Here is a 22,003-nt window from a genome sequence, read left to right on the forward strand (position 1 = left end):
CTCAGATGATGCATAACAACTGTTCTGAGTGCAGAAGGTCAAGGTTTTATCAATGAATGCCATTTTTTCTGAATTCATATGAACAAACAAGTCCATTAGCTGCTCTTGAGATTTCAACCATGTACAACAAGGATAAGAAGTGCTCAAAAATAATAAATAAACAGAAATCTCCAACTGCTGTTATAGATTATGCAATATCAGTGGAAGCTTAAATGGGCCCTAAAATGCTAATTTCCAGGTTCACATTTGTATTTTGTGTCTCTCCTGGGTCATGTCCCCATGCTTTAATGTTAAAAAAGCTCTTTATGTTTTTCACACTGCCTGTGCTGCAGCACCTCTTTTCACCCTCTGTCTGAAACCAGAGCTCAGTCTGCTCTGATTGGTTAGCTGGCCGGCTCTGTTGTGATTTGTCAACTGCCTTGAGATATCCCGCCCCTTAGCAAATCACTTACAATGTGTTGGAGCACTAGCCAATAGAAGCGCTAGTGATGTCACTAAGTACAGATGTAGCGATTCATTTCAGACAGTTTGAAACGCGAGGGCTGTGATTGGTACGTGATCTGCCCTTGCTCAAGGGAAAACCTCCAGCTTGATTTGAGAAAGCCCCCGTGATAGATACATGTAATTATAATGAAGCCAGCTGCAATGGATCGTTGATCCACCAGGGGGTGCAGTGGGGTTCCACACTGGAGCTCATGTGAAATAAAGTCAGATACAGTACGCTGGATGTACAGATGAACTTTGTTAAGATCCATATGTCACGGATATCATACTCTTTGCTAAATAAGAGACATGTAATCATTTACAAAACATCACCATGTTGTTATTTAACAAAATATGTTTAAAAAAACGAACGGGAGGAAATGCAGCCCGGCCCTCGATTTTGAATCCTAATTTAATCATCATCTTCACCACGATCATTTATGTTTATGTTCGCCGAATTGACATGAAATCACTGACACATATGAATATACTGTATTCAACTTCATTACAACGTTATTAACGTGCCTAAACTCAGTAATTCACCCAAAATATTTACATTTTAGTGGATCTTCGTCGGTTGATCAGGATCCCAAAGCGTAGCGGAGGGATCCTCATCTGGATGAAGGGTGTTATTTTCCCCATAAAGAACAAGTCGCTGCAAATTATTCCGCTTATTACATGGCCACATTCTCAACAAAGTAACGACATGACTCCCAATATTAATTTAAATGCTTTTATGGATTTAGAAAATGTTTTTATTGATTTAAAAAATAGGTTGTATGTATTGATTTAAATTGACATTTATCCGCTAAGAAAAATAGTCCGTTGTTACCGTTTTTAAACAGTCTGAATGAAACGGCAGCTCTCAGCTGTGTATTTACACAACTAATGGCCCATCAACCACAGCTCTCTCCCCCCCTGATCTTTCTTCTCCAGCAGCTAAATTAACTGTAGGTTACTCTGAGTGACCATAGACTGTATGTGACAAGCTTACAGTTAGTGACGTAACAACACCATAAAAGCTGGTGGGTTGAAAGCAATACGGGAGGTAAAAATAACTAGAATAATTGTGATTCAAGTATTGTGGGTTTTATGTTTTTAGGTATAAAATGTTATGTAATTCAGGCTTATAGTTCACCCCTCTCCAAAAGCCATCAACAATGACAATATTCATAGTAATTTAATAAATCCTTCCAACACACATTGTAAAAAATAGCCTACCGTAAGTTAAGAAATCATTCCAATATGTACATCTTCTGATGTAACAACAATACCATTATAAATAGTAACATAGCTGAACATGGTATTGCACATTTAGCTTTGAGTGTTACTGACCTGAGATGTTTTTATTACATGAATTAAGGTGACTGAGGCTTTTTAACATACAGGGATGCAAACTCATCAGGTATGAAAAAGGATCCGAGCCCCCGGCTCCCCCACCCCACGGAATATCGGCTTTAAAATGAGGAATAACAGAGGATTTTAGCAGTCAGAACAACTAAAGCAGCAGTGTTAATAATAACAGAAACGCCAAAGAGTCACATCTAATAGAAATATATAAAAGCATTTATTTTAAATTGTGTAGCAGTCAGTTTATAATTTTGGCAGCACTGTTGAGCATTTTGATGTATGTATGTAAATGTATTTGCATGCCTCTGTGCAAGGCTTAAGTCTTTCTATCTTTATAGCCACATGGTGTAAAGTAACTAAGTTCATAAACTCAACAAGTACCCGTTCTATACTTGGGCACAATTTTGAGATACTTGTACTTTATTTAAGTATATCAATGTTTTGCTACTTTGTTCTTCTACTCCACTACAATTCAGAGGTACATGGTGTACTTCTACTCCCCTAAATGTATTTAATACCTTTAGTTACTTTACAGATGTGGATGAATGATGTGAAATATAATCAAGTGTTAAATCAGACTTTAGTTCCACCTGGAGTAAATCCACAAGCTACCCTTTAGCATACAAAGTAATTCGAACTAGCTGCACCTTTACCAGCTTTGAGAACACTTTCATGATCAATCATTATAAAACATATCATATCTATTATTCCGAAATGGACCAATCTGCACAACGACTACTTTTACTGTCGCTACTTTCACTATATTTTGATGAGAATGCTTTTCTACTTTTACTTGAGGAACATTTTGAATGCAGGACTTTTACTGTAACAGAGTATTCCTACACTCTGGGACTATTACTTTTACTCAAGTACAAGATCTGAGTAATTCTACTTTTACTCAAGTACAAGACCTGAGTACTTCTACTTTTACTCAAGTACAAGATCTGTGTGCTTCTACTTTTACTCAAGTACAAGATCGGTGTGCTTCTACTTGTACTCAAGTACAAGATCTGAGTACTTCTACTTTTACTCAAGTACAAGATCTGATTACTTCTACTTTTACTCAAGTACAATATATATACTTATACCACCTCTGTTTATAGCCTATAACAAAAACTATTAGAAATAGAAGGCTAAAGCTAACGTTAGCAGATAGTGACAATGTATGCTAGCTAGCTAGCTCAACGATTCCTTAAATAATATTGCCACAGAAAAACTTTTCAGTTCACATCACGTTCTGCCGCTCCGACAGGGAGCTCTGCTCTGAACACCTGAACAGCCCGTTCTAACAGCTGTTCACCAGCGGTCCAGTCTGTGCCACAGTGACTTCGGACGCACAGTTAATATTAACGAACGCACCCGTAGGTAATGTAGCTGCTGAAGCTAGACCATCATCTCGGAGCAGCAGAGCCTTATTATACATCCATGAGTAGAGCCGACAGGCAGGAAGACTCGAGCACACAGCTCGCACTTCATTATAATATATAAAACAAGAACACCATGCGTGTCATGATGGCACATAACAGCTCACGGTTGCAGATTATTCCGGGTCCCAGACCGCCCCATACCCCAAAAATATTTTTATTGCAGATCTACATGAATAACACAAACGACCTATTTTGGATTCAAAACGGCAAATTTCGCCGAAAGGTGACAAGTTTGCATCACTGAACATAGACAGAGCACAACTGAAACATAACATCTGAGATGTAACAACATAATACACTTGTGGGGATGCTTGGGATGTGAGGAGTGAGGGACACGGCTTAGAACGGGCGTGTCGCCTGGCAGGACAGGAGAGTGTGTGCACCAGTCTGCCTTGATCTATGAATTCATGTCCGTGACACTCACTGCTGCCCACAGCTGTTTTATAGAAGGAAATTCCTTCACTTCATGAAAGTGTTTTATCCACACACACCTCTACACACACATGACGGGTGTTATTTTCCCCATAAGGAACAACTCGCTGCAAATTATCCCACTTATTACACGGCCACATTCTCAACAAAGTAACGAGATGACTCCCAATATTAATTTAAATGCTTTTATGGATTTTGAAAATGTTTTTATTGATTTAAAAAATAGTTGTATGTATTGATTTAAAAAATAATTGTATGTATTGATTTAAATTGACATGCATCCGCTAAGAAAAATTGTCCGTTGTTACCATTTTTTAAACAGTCTGAATGAAACGACAGCTCCCAGCTGTGTATTTACACAATTAATGGCCCATCAACCACAGCTCTCTCTCCCCCTCCCCCCTGATCTTTCTTCTCCAGCAGCTAAATTAACTGTAGGTTACTCTGAGTGACAAGCTTACAGTTAGACACAACACTGTCATTACAAGTGACCCTCAGTTAGTTGACTTTTATGTTCAACTGCTAAATTCGTTACTGATAAAAAAGGGCTTCTACTGTACCTCATTACCTTAACACTAGAACCGCCAGAGGTTTTTGTATAGGCCTACCTAAACCCGTCAAATCCCGCTATTAGAATGCAATTTTTAACAACATAGGGTGCTACATAACACACTTTCAGGAAAAGTCACGGACTGGGAGACTTTAATATTTTATTGAAAAAAAGTTACATTGCACACACACAACACACATCACACAAATTGACCCGATTGGCGGTTCTAGTGTTAAATAAACTCACTAATTAATGAAACCAGTTCAATACGCATTATTCTTATTCTTATCATTCTTTATGAGCGCAGAAATAGTCTTAAAATCAGATCTGTTTTTTAAATGAAATCTGACGGCAGGCAGTTAGCTCTGATCACCTATGATAAATGCGCCACACCTAATCGCTGGCCATTCAGCCACAGACACTGTTCGAAATTGGGGGGAGCCAGGGGGAGCTTGGCTCCCCCGAAGAGGGAGGGAGCTCCCCTGAAGGCTGACTTTGAGATAAATAGGGGCAGCCCAAAACAATCGTTTATATTTGTGTCACACAGATTAGAAATGTTGAGTTTCTGTAAATAACAGTTCTTGAAATAAATAATAGTTATTGTTCATTACAGTTTCTGAATATTTGTTTTATATTTGTGAATATGTCTGGGTGTTGCCATCTGTACGTGGCGGCGCTGCATTCTTACTTACGTTGCTATGGTTACGGCGGTGATGCCGGCGAGGTATTTGAAATGTTCATATTGATATTTTGTTAACTCTGGCTTTGTAATAAAAAATATGGCAAAACGAAAACATCCAAGTGTCACAGCTTTTGGATTCACAAGCAAAGAAGCAAAGGAGTCTAAAAATGACAACGTGAACGGAAAACAACTTTTAGTTGGCCGGCTGTAAGCGGCGTTAGGGTCGAGATTGACAGCTCCACACCGAGGGAGAGGCCTGCCGATGCGGAGCCTGAAGACGCTTCAACAACGGCCACAGCCGCCGGCGTAGTGACACCGTCTGTAGTAGTATCAGAGTGATTTTATAGCAATTGATCGAATCCGCGCTGCTGCGAGTTGAGTAAAGTTAGAACGATATTGGCAGATTCGGATTTCACGGATCAATAACTGATGAACAAAACGTTATTCAGACACAAATGACGTCTCCTAAGTACCGTGGTAAGGTTGACAACTACAATCACATGTTGATAAAAAAAAAAGGCAATATGCGCCGTCCTCCGAGCTGGACACATTAAATTGGTCTCTATCTGCAGCCGAAGAAGGGACCGTCTGCAAAGTGCAACACCAAAAAAAGAGAATACAATAATATTCAATCACTATTATACAGTATTACTACCAAACTCACTACACACATCAATAGTCTCCTGTTGGTCAGACTACAGCAGAGAGTTTGAAAGAATGTGCTTTTGAATAATTTTGGGGAAGATTTATAATGTAAAATCTTCAATAAACATGGCATCATCTTCAATAACGTTACTATTATACAGTATATTTCTACCTAACTCACTACACACATCAATAGTCTTCTGGTGGTCAGACTACAGCAGAGAGTTTGGAAGAATGAACACGTTTTACAAATCGCAATCCGCGCCTCTTGCTCTGATATTTTTAAATATCTCCAAGCGCCAGACATGTTGGCTGTGAGCCAGCCGCGAGCATGGTCGCGCGCCGTGCTTGTCGCCACGTTTTGATTACGTCATCACAACAACACATTAGCTTACCAACGTAACCCTGTTCCCTGACATTCGGTGATATTTCGAAAGCCGAAAGGGCCTTTTTAACCATTTTCGGCCGATAATTTTCGGCGGCCGAATATTCGGTGCATCCCTATTTAAACATACTATATATGTTGATAAGCTCTTTTTTATCAGTACGTTTTCTTACTGTGTTGACTGTTGTTGTTATTAGAGTTGTTGAGTAAAATGTTCCTAGAAAGATTGAAACATACAAAAAAGACCCAGGAGGTGAAAAACTATATTTCCATCACCTCGGTTGGAGCTGCGAGGCAGGCGTCCTCTAGAGCTCATCGGGAGGAGAAAATTGAGTTGGACATGTAATGAATAAAAAAAAGGTCTGAAAAGCATATTGCAGTCTGAGAAATGTGAGGTGCAGACATTCTTTGTGCTTATGTCATATACCACATCTGAGAAGATTATAATTCTGCTGCGGCACTGTTCTCCTTTGCTTCAGAAGAAAAGGGATTTAATGTACCACCTGACCCAGTTCAACACTAACTGATATTCCATGTCAACCTCAGCCAAGCTACGTTGAACTGTGTCACCGTGCGAGCCAAGCTGAATTAATCCCCCCCCCCCCCGTGTGCACACAGAGCAAGATCGCTGGCTGACGGGCAAAAATGCAACAAGGGGATTTGTATTATTGATAAAACATTACTTAACGCACACCGCCTTGATTTGGGGTAAACATCAAAGCGCTCCTCATCTCGGCCTCTGCTGAGCAAGGCTTAGCATGTGCAGTAAACCTTTTTACTTCAGAGCGTGTAAGTGAATTCTACTGTTGTCTCATGTGGTTTAGAGGTTTCCGAAAGACAACAAAAAAGTCCCCTGCTGAGCGTAACTCTCAAAGCAGTTGAGAGCTTTTCTCCCGTTGTCATAGTGTTGATGTTAAAAGCAGCTACCTGAGCATTTCAAACAACAGGCCAGGCTTTATGTCACATAATTGCTGGTGTAAAAAAAGTGTGTAAATGTTCGAACTGTTAAATATTGCTACTCAATGCAATGTAGATCTAAAAGAAACGACTCACCACTTGTCATTGTGGATTAATATGCTAATTATTTGTTTTACATTACATTGCATTTAGCTGACGCTTTTATCCAAAGCGACTTACAATAAGTGCATTCGACCAGGAAGATACAACCTTTAAGAAAACAGAATCATATAAGTACATCAGGTTTCATAGAGCCAAACATTTCAAGTGCTACTCAACTGGCATTTAGAAAGCCAGCCCTTTATTAGTATATAAGTGCTTTGTTAGTAATTCTATCGCTCGAAGTGGAGTCTAAAGAGATGAGTTTTCAGTTTGCGTCGGAAGATGTGTAAGCTATCTGCTGTCCTGATTTCAATGGGGAGCTCATTCCACCATTTTGGAGCCAGGATAGCAAACCCACGTGTTTTTGCTGACGGGAACTTGGGTCCCCCTCGCAGTGCGGGTGCAGCGAGCTGTTTGGCTGACGCAGAGCGGAGTGCACGTGCTGGGGTGTACGGTTTAACCATGTCCTGGATGTAGGAAGGGCCAGATCCATTCACAGCATGGTACGCAAGTACCAGTGTCTTGAAGTGGATTCTAGCAGTTACTGGAAGCCAGTGAAGGGAGCGGAGGAGCGGTGTGGTGTGGGAGAATTTGGGAAGGTTGAAGACCAGACGAGCCGCTGCATTCTGGATGAGCTGCAGAGGTCGGATGGCACATGCAGGTAGACCAGCCAGGAGGGAGTTGCAGTAGTCTAGGCGTGAGATGACGAGAGCCTGGACCAGAATCTGCGCTGATGTCTGGGTCAGCTGGGGACGTATCCTCCTGATGTTGTAAAGCGTGTATCTGCAGCAGCGGGTTGTAGCAGCGATGTTTGCAGTGAAGGACAATTTGTTATCTAGGACCACACCCAGATTTTAATAATTGTTTGGTCTAAAGATCATGACAAAATAGCCCAAAAACTCCAGTTCATCAAAGTCCAAGTTAATGTCCTTAAATGTCATAAACCAAAAGATATTCATTTGAATTAGATTTTTTTTTTTGAAGAGAAAATCTGGAAATCTCTGTAAGAGGCCGACAATTGCATATGGCATATTTAGATGAAAAAATATGTATTAATTAGGCATTTTTTAAATAATTGACGATTGGCAATTATTTGGCATTTGACTAAAGTATCAGTTGACTAGATGAATCAACTTGTAGAACATGGGAAACAACATTATTTCTAAGAAATACAATCAGAAAATGATATAACTTGCAGATACTGCAAGTGAATGCCGGGTAGAGCTGCAAATAATTACTACTTCTTTATATTGTGCTGATTATTTTTCTAGATGTATTGTCTGGTCTAGAAATTGCGGTAAAACTGCGAAAATATCCAACCCAATTTCCGAAAAATTCCAAGATGGTCTCATTAAATGTCTTGTTTTGTCAATCTAAAACCTAAAGAAAAACAATTTAATATGTCATAAAGAGAGGTCATCTTAGCATTTGAGAGTCTGAAGGCAGCATTTTCTGACAACTGTTTATCAAAGAAATCCTTTAACGACTATGCAATTATCTAAACAGTTGGCCATTAATTATTTGTCAATGGGCTAATGGTGGCAGTTCTAATTCCAAGACTGACGAAGAAAAGTGATTTGTTTCTGGCTATAATGAGGTGTAATTTCCCTTTTTAGAACATGGGAAACGTCATTCCTTCTTCAATCAACAACACAAGAAACAGAGTGCTTCAAGCTGACACTACCGCTAACCGCTTATATTAAGTAAAAACAACATCGAGAAGATTGCTGATTGATTACGGATATGTCTATCCACCCAACAGCCTGTAATGTGATTGTCCATGCAGGTGCTAACCAGTGAAGGCTCAGGCTGTCCACAGAGCTTCAGGACTTTCAGACTCCAGCTGAGGTGTTTGAGCCCAGAACATTTATTTTGTTTATCTTGAGCTCAATTCTTATTCAGAGGACTGGCAGTGAGAAGTTCAGCTCTCATTTCAGAAAAAACGTGAACATGCATTCATCTCCAGGAGATTACATTTCTGCTAGGTCCTCCCCGCTGCTCTCTCTCTCTCTAAGAAGGTTGGCGGTGAGTTCATTTAGAATGCCGCAGTGAGAGTTTTAACAAAAAGGGAAATTACACATCACAGGATTTCAGACCTGGCCTCACTGCACCGGCTGCCACACAATCGTAGGTTTGATTACAAAATTGGACTTATTGTCCAAAAAGTTGGGCCTAGCCATCCACCTCTTTAAACACAGCACGCTTAGATCTTCTGGTGCCAGATTCAGCATTCATATAGTGCAGGGGTGGAGAACATTTTTACTCTCAAGGGCCATTTACATTTTTTCAACATCCTCCGAGGGCCGTACAAATGATTGACCTCTGCTTAAAAATACTAAAATCACAGCCCATTCATTTTGTCTTTCTTTTATTCTGTGCGAAGAAAAAGCAACCTCTTAATCCAGATATCTTACCATGACTCGCGTATGCATGCACGTGCACGGTTGTGGCATGACCACCAAAACAGAAAGATATGGACACAAGATGTGTGCTAATGTATTTAGTTTCCTATTCATGTGAACATAATGTAAGTGGGGGGGGACCTAACCTCCTCTAGGGGGGTCCTCACCTCCTCCAGGGGGGTCCAGGGGGCATGCTCCCCCAGGAAGATTTGTTTTTAAATGTTGAAGTTAAAAGCATCAATCTGGTGCACTTTGAGAGCAACATTAAGAGATCTACAGTATGGATACATCTCTTAACAAGCAGATTTTATTTTCATTTATGGATATTTTAGAAATCACTCCCCTTTCAAACTGTATTCTTGTTTATTAATAACAACTTTCTTTTACTGTCATATAGTATTTTATACCTGTTAACTTTATTCTCTTGTTTTTTTATAACTATAATGATCCTATAAAGATGTGCCTTTAACTCACTGGTTGTAGAAAAAGCTTCTTATGTTCGTTAGCATAGCTAGCTAACCAGATGCTAATAACAACAAAGTTATTCACTGTATGTCAGATGAACAGATCGCCACTGGGCTTACAACTAAAGACACAGCCACACTAAAATTGCGGCATGTGTACGGCTCCTTATGGGGACTGCACTTTGTGAAGTGTTGGAGCGGCGTTCTGGTGCTCTCCGGCAGAACTGCACCCGTCAGACGAGACATATACCACGTGATGAAACATTAGGCTCGTATTGTGTTCAAGGACCCTGACCTTTGGCCAGGAAAAACAGGCACTCGCTTGTTTAATTCTTTTGCGGTCTAGATTTCTTTACTTTTTAAATTTTTTTAAATTACCTCGAGGTCCGTATAAAAATTGTCTCGAGGGCCGGATACAGCCGGGGGGCCGGAGGTTCCTATGAAAGTAGATATGGTGCAAAATGCGAGAGCGTGTAAAACCTGATGTGAGTACTTGCAGAAAAAAAATCTGAGCTTGTGTGCATACATTTACACTTGAATAAAATATCCACGTAACTGTGAACCAAATTTACACTTGTATAAAATATCCACGTAACTGGGAACCAAATTTACACTTGTATAAAATATCCACGTAACTGTGAACCAAATTTGAAGTCACAGAAGAAAAAAAAAAGTTTTGTAGTTTGTAGAAAAAAATGAAGTTATTGATGAAATGTTCACTTGCAGAAAAATACATATTTTTTAAATATATTTTCCATTTCAACTGCAACTTGGTGATTACAACCTCTCAATTCAGTCATTACAACTTGACGAATCTGCTCTGTGGCAGTATAAATCGACGAATCTGCGGTCTTGACTTTTTCTACACTTCTTGCGATAAATGTGTGGCAAAAATAATTTTCACCTGTAGATGTGGGGGGAGGGAGGGGGGTTGGAGCGAAGGGGCGGAGCTATCAGAACGACGAGTCACCTGACTGGAGACTGCGGGGCTACGGTTCGTGTCGCTACCAGTCCGCTGACATGGCGCGTCAACCAACGGTACATTTTGCCCGTTACTTGACCAGTATTACTTTGAATATTATTATTGTGATTGAGGATTAAATCCGCTTTGAAGACCACCGTTTTATATCGTGCAGTTTAGCGGCAAAATAACGTCAGTTAGTCAGCTAACGCTAGCTTTGTTGAGTTTATGCTAGCTAAACAAGTAGTTGTTGTAGTCTACAGCAGTAATTAATATATAATAGCCTATACTGCTTTGGCACCAACGGTTGATAACCGTTTATGAAAATAAAACCAATTGAACTGTACTGAAATAATTACAAGTTTTATAATTGGCTTGGACTCCTGCTGTGATTTTAAAGCCTTTGTAAATTATCCATGCTATTTTCTATTTTGAACGAATACTTCAGAATCTTAAAATCCCTTGACGTTTGTATGCAATTGTGCTAAATTCAACTCTGGAATCAAGCAAATATTAATATGTTTGCATGACATTAGTTATTTATATTTTGCCATCACTTAATTATACGTTTGATACATTTAAGTCAAGCTAAGGTACATGTGATGGTAGCTAGTTAGTGCTCTTACCTGTGAGCATACTTGCCAACCTTTAGACCTCAGAAATCGGGAGCGTTGCAAAATGCAAAATGCTAAATGGGGGGGGGGGGGGGGGGGTCATGGGGTGTTCGTGGGTCGCCGGAGCTGTTAGATTAACATTAACATGCTTATTGTAGTTGTAAGTGCACTGCCTTGCGGCCTGTGGCACCGTCCTTGATGGAGCATATGTGTGGGCTGGACCTGTATTTTACAGGAAAGGAGTGAGCAGAGAGTAGATTAGTTGTCGATTCTTGTTCTGTTTTCTGTCACTATCTGCCTCACCCTTTCAGACTTTGAGTTGCGCGCACTACTAAAGAGACGTGTTACCATGGAAACCAAACAATGGTGTAGCTGTATTAAAGTCCGAGTGGAAACAGTTGTGTGTAAATCTGATTTTGTCAGAAATTGGGAGAAATGAGGGAGAAATATGACCACGGGAGGAAACCGGGAGAGGGCAATGAAATCGGGAGTCTCCCGTGAAAATCGGGAGGGTTGACAAGTATGCCTGTGAGGCCTCCTCCAAACAGCATAATAACCAGACTGTACCATTAAAACTAAGTACCAGTTCTAGATCCTTGACTTTAGACAAACAATTCAAAAGACAAAATGTATTTAAAGACCAATCTTTATTTGAATGTGCCTCTTAACCTGATATATTAGTTATACAGTAATAGTATTGACAATCTAAAAAAACTGAGCAACTCAACAGTCAACTTTATGTTTCTTATTGTCTAAAGCATTTATTATTTACATTTTCCCCCTCTTGTATTCAGTGTGGACGGATTGAGACAGCGTGGTGTCCAGAGAGCTGCTGAGACTTCAGGGAGAAACCTCCGTGTGATGGACGTCCTGTCTGTTGGCCCGGAGAGGACTGAGGGTCTTTCCTCAGCGAGGAGGACCAGGCCTGATGGAGGAGCCCATACCACTTTATTTGACTAAATGTGTTTACTTATAAATGTAATAGGTTTACACCTTCTGTGTGCAACTCGATTTTGACAGAATAACAACTGGTGACTTCTAGAATTGTGTGAGTAACATTCTGTTTTTAGACTTCTCTGTTTCAGTGTGTGTACTCTGTATAAATGCTCTTTAGTTGATCTGACTGAAATTATGATTTTAAATCTCAAAACCGCTACAGTATCTGTCAGGCAGAAACTTGGGATAAGTAATTTGACTGAAACCTTCAAACTGAACTAACTGACTTCTAGGGTTAAACTTTGATTTAAACAATACTAAGAGCTTTATTGAGTAGGTGTAACTGTATTAAGGGTTAAACTCATAACTTTATAACTTAGGGTTGAATGTAATTCGAAAACCATTGTGACACTGAAAATACAATAACAACTCAGGAGGGAGCCAGTCTCAATTTCCTTTTGAGGGCCACCAGCTGCAGAGAGTTAACTAATTAAAGGGGCATGGCCCCACAGCTGTGAGAACTTAGCAATCAGGTGTCCATTTTAGGTAGCACTTTCCTGGAGCGTCAGACAGACGAAGACTGACAAAGACATTAGAGTCCTGTGGGAGTCTCTAAGACTGACAAAGACATTAGAGTCCTGTGGGAGTCACGAGGGAGGCAAAGAGGAGGCAAATCCTACTTTGATTGAGCTAAGTATCTCTAGTATTTTATTTTATTTCATTTAGTTTTCTAGCCCCTCATGCTATAATCATGTGTATTTTCTCAATTCCTGTTTATGTGTCTTCCCGCAATTATCACTGACCCTGTGTATCTCCTAATCGATATAACCGGCCTGCTCTCGTCTATCCCACATGCTCCACTGAGATCCAACATCTAGTTTCAGGTGGCCTGTGGAACTGCCAGTCAGCTGTTCCTAAGGCTAACTTCCTTTCTGGCTACGCTTACCTGCAGTCTCTGGATTTCCTTGCTCTCACTGAGACCTGGATTACTCCATCCAACACATCCACCCCAGCAGCTCTCTCCGCAGCATATTCCTTCTCCCACACACCCATACCCTCTGGCAGAGGAGGTGGCACTGGTCTCCTGCTCTCTCCCAAATGGAGCTTTTCCCTCTTCAAGCTACCTAACTTCACTCCTTCCACTTTTGAATTCCATGCCGTCACAGTAACCCATCCTATACAATTAACCATTGTTGTTCTCTACCGTCCACCAGGCGCCTTGGGGGACTTCTTGGAGGAATTAGATAATCTCCTCTCACACATCCCAGAAACTGGCCCTCCCGCTGTACTTCTCGGAGACTTCAACCTCCAGACAGGGAAGATAGCTGAACTAACATCTCTTTTAACCGCCTTTGCTTTCTCACTGTCTCCATCCCCACCAACTCATAACGCTGGCAAAGTCCTTAATCTCATATTCTCAAGGAACTGCACTAATTCTAACCTCACTGTAAACCCGCTTCACACATCCGATCACTTCTTCATTTCATTCTCTCTACCCCTTTCCAAACATAACAAACTAATCTCTTCTAACTCTGCACCTGTCCGCCGTAACCTTCGTTCCCTCTCCCCCTCTACCTTTGCCTCATCGGTGCTCTCAGCCCTCCCTTCCTCTGACTCGTTCCAACTCCTGCCTCCAAACTCTGCTGCAGAAACCCTCCTCTCTACTCTCTCATGCTCTCTGGACTCTCTCTGTCCTCTCACATCTCGGCAGGCTCGTCAGTCCCCTCCGGCTCCCTGGCTAAATGACGCACTGCGTGCTAAAAGAACCATTCTTCGGGCAGCAGAGCGGAAAAGGCGGAAATCCAAACACCATGACGACCTCCTAACCTATCAAGCTCTCCTCTCCTGTTTCTCTGCTTCCATCTCTCAGGCAAAAAGCACTTTCTTTCAAGATAAGATCCAATCTTTCTATTCCAATCCCAAAAAACTATTTCCCATTTTCTCCACCCTCAAAGCCCCTTGCCCCTCCTCCCTTCTGCCAAGCGACTTTGTTAACCACTTTGAAAAAAAGGTTGATGATATTCGCTCTTCTTTTTCTGACTCACCTTTACTCACCGCTGGGTCACCAGACCCACCTTTCACTCACACACTGACCTCCTTCTCCCCTCTCTCTCCAAGTGAGGTTCTTATCCTCGTTACCTCTGCACGTCCTACCACCTGTCCTCTGGACCCTATCCCATCAAACCTCCTTTAGACTATCGCTCCTGATATTCTACAGTTTCTCACCCATTTCATCAACACTTCTCTAACTTCTGGTCACTTTCCAAACAGTCTCAAGGAGGCAAGAGTAAACCCTCTCCTAAAGAAACCAACTCTCAACCCATCTGATGTTATAAACTACAGGCCTGTCTCTCTCCTCCCGTTCCTGTCCAAAACACTTGAACGCGCTGTCTATAAAAAAACTCTCCTGTTATCTCCATCAGAACAACCTTCTGGATCTGCAGCAGTCTGGTTTCAAGGCAGGTCACTCAACAGAAAATGTCCTCCTTGCTGTCACTGAGGAACTGCACACGGCTAAAGCAGCCTCCCTCTCCTCTGTCATCATCCTTTTGGACCTGTCTGCTGCATTCGACACGGTGAATCATCAGATCCTTCTCCGCACTCTCCAAGAACTTGGAGTTTCAGGCTCTGCACTTTCCCTCCTCACCTCATACCTCAAAGACCGCACCTACAGGGTAACTTGGAGAGGGTCCGAGTCCGACCCTTGTCAATTAACTACAGGGGTCCCTCAGGGCTCTGTTCTTGGTCCCCTCCTCTTCTCCTTGTACACAAACTCGCTCGGATCTGTCATTAGCCCGCATGGTTTTTCATACCACTGCTACGCTGACGACACCCAATTAATTCTGTCCTTTCCCCGCTCTGAGACCCAGGTCGTCGCACGCATCTCTGCTTGTCTAGCTGACATCTCTCAGTGGATGTCTGCTCACCACCTCAAGCTCAGCCTTGACAAGACTGAACTGCTTTTCCTTCCGGGAAAAGATTGTCCCACTCTTGACCTAACAATCAACATCGGCACCTCGATTGTTTCCCCGACTCAGACTGCAAGGAATCTAGGTGTGACCCTAGATAACAAAATGTCCTTCACTGCAAATATAGCTGCAACCCGCTGCTGCAGATACACTCCTTACAACATCAGGAGGATACGTCCCCAGCTGACCCAGGAGGCGAATCAGGTTCTGGTCCAGACTGTTGTCATCTCACGCCTAGACTACTGCAACTCCCTCCTGGCTGGTCTACCTGCATGTGCCATCCGACTTCTGCAGCTCATCCAGAATGCAGCGGCTCGTTTGGTCTTCAACCTTCCTAAATTCTCCCACACCACGCCGCTCCTCCGCTCCCTTCACTGGCTTCCGGTAACTGCTAGAATCCACTTCAAGACAATGGTACTTGCGTACCATGCTACGAATGGATCTGGCCCTTCCTACATCCAGGACATGGTTAAACCTTACACCCCAGCACGTGCACTCCGCTCTGCATCAGCCAAACAGCTCGCTGCACCCGCACTGCGAGGGGGACCCAAGTTCCCATCAGCAAAAACACGTGGGTTTGCTATCCTAGCTCCAAAATGGTGGAATGAGCTCCCCATTGACATCAGGACAGCAGAAAGCTTACACATCTTCCGGCGCAGACTGAAAACTCATCTATTTCGACTCGACTTCGAGCGATAGAACTATTAACAAAGCACTTGTATACTAATAAAGGACTGGCTTATCTAAAGCCAGTTGAGTAGCACTTGAAATGTTTTAGCTCTTTGAAACCTGATGTACTTATATGATTCTGTTTTCTTCAAGTTTGTACTTTGTTGCTCGAACGCAATTATTGTAAGTCGCTTTGGATAAAAGCGTCAGCTAAATGCAATGTAATGTAATGTCCACATGTGCTTTTTATTTAAAACATTTTGGGTTCACATTTCAATAAATTGAATTTGTATTTGCACTCCTTTTGTCCATTATTCTTACTGAAAATGTTAGATTACACATTCACATCTGACTGAAGATTGGCCCCATTTCTTTGTGACGTTGCAAACTCTGCGGTACAAGGTACAGGTGATGTGAAGCTCATAAAGCGAGGCAAATAGAAATAATCAGTTGATGGAGTGTAAATGTGGAAATAGATGCATCCCATCAGCTGACTGTGTTTTTCGCCACACTTTATAAGCCTGACTATAACCACCCCTTCTCTGAGGTGCAGGCAGCGTCACAAACAAATGATGGTCCTGACTCCTGATAGACTACAAAAATATTTGTTGTGCAGATCTTTGTTTTCACAATAAAAGTAGTTTCTTAGTGAATGTCCTGTACTGGTCTTAAAATCTCATAACATCAGCTTTTAATTTTCCTCTTGGATGTTCTTCTTGACCCTCAGAGAAGGAGAACATGTTGAGTCGTGTCTTTCAGGCATGTCCTTTCCTAACAAAAATGACAGGAAACATAAAACATTATTGCCGAACAAGTGTGTTATTTATGAAAGCGGTGTGTTTGTGTGTTTAGGGGCTGTAGATATAATTATTTTGTAATTGTAATCAGATTATGAATGAACAGTATGAAATTCATCAACATTGAAATATATTTTATTATCAAAATAATATTTAACTGTTATCAAAACGTAGTGCAACTGTAGAAGCTTGCTCTGTTGTCTCACTGAAATAATAACTTTTACCACGTTTTTTACAGACAATATTGAGAAATAAATAGTAGCAGTTCTCATTCTCTATGTGTTAAATAGATTTGCCTTCAATACATTAAATTAGAAAGCTGATTAAGTGACATTGCTTGTTAACATCTAAATGTAACCTTTTGCATGGAAAAAACCCTCAACTTCACTGATGTGTAGGTGATCTAGTATTTAGTATTGTTTAATGGAATGTATATCAGTGTATTCAAGTCAATACTTCATTTATTTAAACCAATATCTTTCTTGATTCTTTAATTGTACAGTATGAAAAAATAGTATTTATACCTGTGCTTAAGTTCACTGCTGTGAGGAGTCCAGTTCTGTCTCTCACTCTCTGGTCCAGCCTGCCAGCATCACCTGGACACCTTAAACAAACAGATATATATGTGAAGTATGACCATGTGTACAAACAATATAACTGATCTTCTGTTGAACATGTTGGATTGTGTATTGTCCGAGTCAGGGTCCTTTTTATTTTACTGTAACTTTGGAAGTTGTGTTACCAATGCTTACTGTTTATTTGATATCAATTTGGTAATACAATTAATAAAAACAACACGGTTTGGGTTCCTTCTTCAGATATGAATGACGTTAACGTGTAAGCTCAATAATGAACTCCAGCTCAACCAACCATATTGTAATATCTAAGTAATCATCTTGAAATATGACATTAATAATTGTAATATAAACACATCTTTTTCTGAGGTTGATTTCACATACACTACTTCGACGTTAGCTAAATAGAAAATAGCATGGATAATTTACAAAGGCTTTAAAAACACAGCAGGAGCCCAAGACAATTACAACACTTGTCATTATTTCAGTACAGTTCAATTGGTTTTATTTTCATAAACGGTTATCAACCGTTAGTGCCAAAGCAGTAGGCTATAATATATTAATTACTGCTGTAAACTACAACCACTACTTGTTTAGCTAGCATAAACTTAACAAAGCTAGCATTAGCTGGCTAACTGACGTTATTTTGCCGCTAAACTGCACGATATAAAATGGTGGTCTTCAAAGCGGATTTAATCCTCAATCACAATAATACTATTCAAAGTAATACTGGGCAAGTAATGGGAAAAACTTACCGTTGGTTGACGCGCCATGTCAGCGGACTGGTAGCGACCATCGTAGCGACACGAACCGTAGCCCCACAGTCTCCAGTCAGGTCACTCGTCGTTCTGATAGCTCCGCCCCTTCGCTCCAACCCCCCTCCCTCCCCCCACATCTACAGGTGAAAATTAATTTTGCAACACATTTATCGCAAGAAGTGTAGCAAAAGTCAAGACCACAGATTCGTTGATTTATACTGCCACAGAGCAGATTTGTCAAGTTGTAATGACTGATTTGAGAGGTTGTAAAAACCAAGTTGCAGTTGTAATGGAAAATATATTTTAAAAATATGTATTTTTCTACAAGTGAACATTTCATCACTAAGTTCATTTTTTCTTCTTCTGTGACTTCAAATTTGGTTCACAGTTACGTGGATATTTTATAAGTGTAAATTTGGTTCACAGTTACGTGGATATGTTATACAAGTGTAAATGTATGCACACAAACTCAGATTTTTTTTCTGCAAGTGCTCCCATCAGGTTTTACACGCTCTCGCATTTTGCACCATATCTACCTTCATAGTTCCTTACCCTGTGTTAATACACCACTGTAGGAATTACAATATAATGGTTTATGTTCTTGTTGAATTAGCTAATTTGATATTTTTACTAAATACTTTTAGTTTTTATTTTATATTTATTGGTCATTTTATTTTAACTTATGTTAATATATTAATTGTATCATTTTTGGGATATTTTATTTTAACTCATGTCTAGATGAAAATATATATGTATCTTTTTTGTTGCACAATTGTACATTATTATTATGATTCTATTTGTATATATTAAAATGTGTATCTATTTTTATTAGTTTTTTTCTTCAAAGATTCTGAAATTGTCATGAAACCCAATTTCGCCTGAGGTTAAATAAAGTTTTCCGACTGTTTTTCCATCTGTGAAGCTTTACATTGGTATTATCCTATTTGTCGCTATACGTCTAAATAAGATGTCGTAAAAAATATTGAAATGTTTATAAGACCAATGGTATTATAGCAAAGAAAAACTAAACTAAACTTTGGACTTAGTTTTTTCTTCAACACTTTTGATCAACATTGTTTTCCAGAGGGAGAGAAGTGTTTTTTATTTAATATGGCACATTTAATTGGTGCAAACACATTAGCATAGCCAGTCGTATCTTTGCCTTCTGTAAATAAGTTGTTCCTTTGAAACCCAATGTAAGTTAAGCCTTTATATTCACATTTTGGAAAGTACGCTGTTGCTAGACTTCGACTGTCTTGAAGTAAAATCCTCTCATTTTGTCTCCTGCGGCCCGATGCCAATCCAGCGCCACAGGGGTTCCACTCTGACCATCCCTGCTTCCTGACTGTGAAAATACTCTCATCTCCACTCAGAGCACTCCTCTTGAAACACTCTCATGCAACAATCTCACTGCTTTACACTTGTGATTTAAGACTCGCTTCAGAAAAAGGTTTGTTGAATAAGTATTTTAACAGCAAACTGTAACTGAAAAGCATTAAATGGGCCAAAGGAACCAAGAAATTTAAGCTGCTTGAATAGCTAATGTCTGCATTTAAATATGGTACAAATTCAATAGGCCCTATTCTGCTCATTTTCAGGTTTCATAATTGTATTTTGAGCCTTGACTGTGAGTTAATGTTCAAAAAGGTTTTGTTTTTTCTCATAATGCCTGTACCTAATTTCACCCTCTGTCTGAAACCAGAGCCCAGTCTGCTCTGATTGGTTAGCTGGCCGGCTCTGTTGTGATTTGTCAACTGCCTTGAGATGCCCCGCCCCTTAGCAAATCACTTACAATGTGTTGGAGGGCTAGCCAATAGCTCTAGTTCTTTTGACCCAATTCAAAGCTATAAACATGTCAGAGAAGTAACAAACACACTTCAGTGAGTGGAATAAGCAGGGTGTCACAGAGAGGGTAAACTGCATTTCTAAAAATATAATTTTTCACTCTGAAGACGTGCTTTGACACTTACTGGTTTAAAGTCAGCGGTGCTTTTTGCACTGACTGTTCAGCATCTATTGTGGGAAATCTGTTGACATTACATTACCACATTGCATTTGCCTGACGCTTTTATCCAAAGTGACTTACGATAAGTGCATTCGACCAACAAGATACAAACTTGAAGAAAACAGAATCATAAGTACATTTGGTTTCATAGAGCTAAAACATTTCAAGTGCTACTCAACTGGCTTTAGATAAGCCAGCCCTTTATTAGTATATAAGTGCTTTGTTAGTAATTCTATCGCTCAAAGTGGAGTCGAAAGAGATGAGTTTTCAGTCTGCGCCGTAAGATGGGGAGCTCATTCCACCATTTTGGAGCCAGGATAGCAAACCCACGTGTTTTTGCTGATGGGAACTTGGGTCCCCCTCGCAGTGCGGGTGCAGCAAGCTGTTTGGCTGATGCAGAGCGGAGTGCACGCGCTGGGGTGTACGGTTTAACCATGTCCTGGATGTAGGAAGTAGGGATGCCAGTGATTATTCGATTATTCGAATATTCGTTACAGTCTCCATAATCGAATATTATTTAAAAAAATCGATTTTATTTATATATATTTTAATTATTATTTATGTTTTTTTTTTTTTTCTGGCTTAGTTTCAACCAAAATGTAGACTAATGCTAATAATAGTAATAGTATTAATAATTGTAAATGGCCATTGGTCACACCACCAGTTTGTTTTACTGTAAACTTGGAGGAAGCCTGCATGCAGAGCAGACTGCTGCTGCAGCACGCTACACACCGACCCCGCCCCCACCCTCCCTCTCCCTCACACGTGCGACTAAAGATGAACAAAGCGGCAGGTAAAAAGAGTTCCTCCTCGTGGAACTACTTCGAACTTACAAGTCCAAAGGAAGTTAAATGCGAGCTCTGCGAAAAGACGTTGGTCTATCACAGCTCAACCTCAACAATGCGTTCGCATTTGAGTGCGAAGCACGCCAAAGAGGTTACAGAGAAAGACGCAGCACTGCTGCGCAGAGCGCAACTCCAAATAAAGGCAATGGCAGACACTTTAGAAAATAACAAACATCATGTTGACTTTGGTTTATTTGTCGTTTACTTTGTTTGTACTGTTAAACATGTTCCAGTAAAGAAAACAACGGAATTCCTTTTGTCTGAGTTTTTTTTTTTTCTCTCCCGCGGGGGGGGGGGGGGGGGGGGGGGGGGGGTGGGGGTTGGTCAAATAATCGATTATTATTCGCCAGGCCTGCCGAATAATCGATTTCGATCATGGTCAGTTTCTGGCAACCCTAGTAGGAAGGGCCAGATCCAATCGCAGCATGGTACGCAAGTTCGAGTGTCTTGAAGTGGATTCAGAACCTGTTGACCTTTGGAAGCTTCCCTGCAGCTGTGATGTGTTGATAGCCGACTTCACTTGTGATTCTGAATTTGAAAGAAACGTGTTAGACGGTAGGTCTTACCCGCTGTGATGGGGAGTCATCAGTTTTCATTACCTTTATTGCTGACGTTAAGTGTTCCACTAAAGATAAATGAGAATGTGAGACTTGCTGAGAAGCATGAATGCTTTAAACTCTGAGGCAAATTCCGGTGTTTGGAAACTAAAAGTAGGACAAAGAGAGACGCTATACTGGATTACAATACACTTGTTTCTGTTTCTGGAACTGCTTCCTGAAAATACAGTATATGATGGATAACAAAGCATGGAAGTGAGGGTCGTTGGGTATGACCTGAAATACATAGGAACATCCATTGTTACATTTAGAAACTAGTTATTTTTATAGTATTCTGTGCTCTACAATCTCAACTCTTGTGTATAAATTATACATCATACTGATCAGAATATCATTGACTTTACCTCCAAGTAACATTTAATACACACGTTTTCTTCA

At 40.6% G+C, this 22,003-nt stretch overlaps 1 protein-coding gene and 1 long non-coding RNA gene across 6 annotated transcripts in view; both read right to left on the reverse strand.

The window, feature by feature from the left end:
• Positions 1-22,003, reverse strand: part of gulp1a (GULP PTB domain containing engulfment adaptor 1a) — a 138,244-nt gene that overhangs the window by 80,263 nt on the left and 35,978 nt on the right. The window lies entirely within an intron of this gene.
• LOC307029855 lies at positions 16,234-18,267 on the reverse strand. Its single transcript, XR_013805428.1, has 3 exons — positions 18,156-18,267; positions 17,350-17,429; positions 16,234-16,799 (listed from the first exon to the last, which is right to left on the reverse strand). It is a non-coding gene; the product is annotated as an uncharacterized lncRNA (long non-coding RNA).

The sequence above is a fragment of the Notothenia rossii genome (assembly GCF_949606895.1).
Source record: "Notothenia rossii genome assembly, chromosome: 2".
NCBI lineage: Eukaryota > Metazoa > Chordata > Actinopteri > Perciformes > Nototheniidae > Notothenia > Notothenia rossii.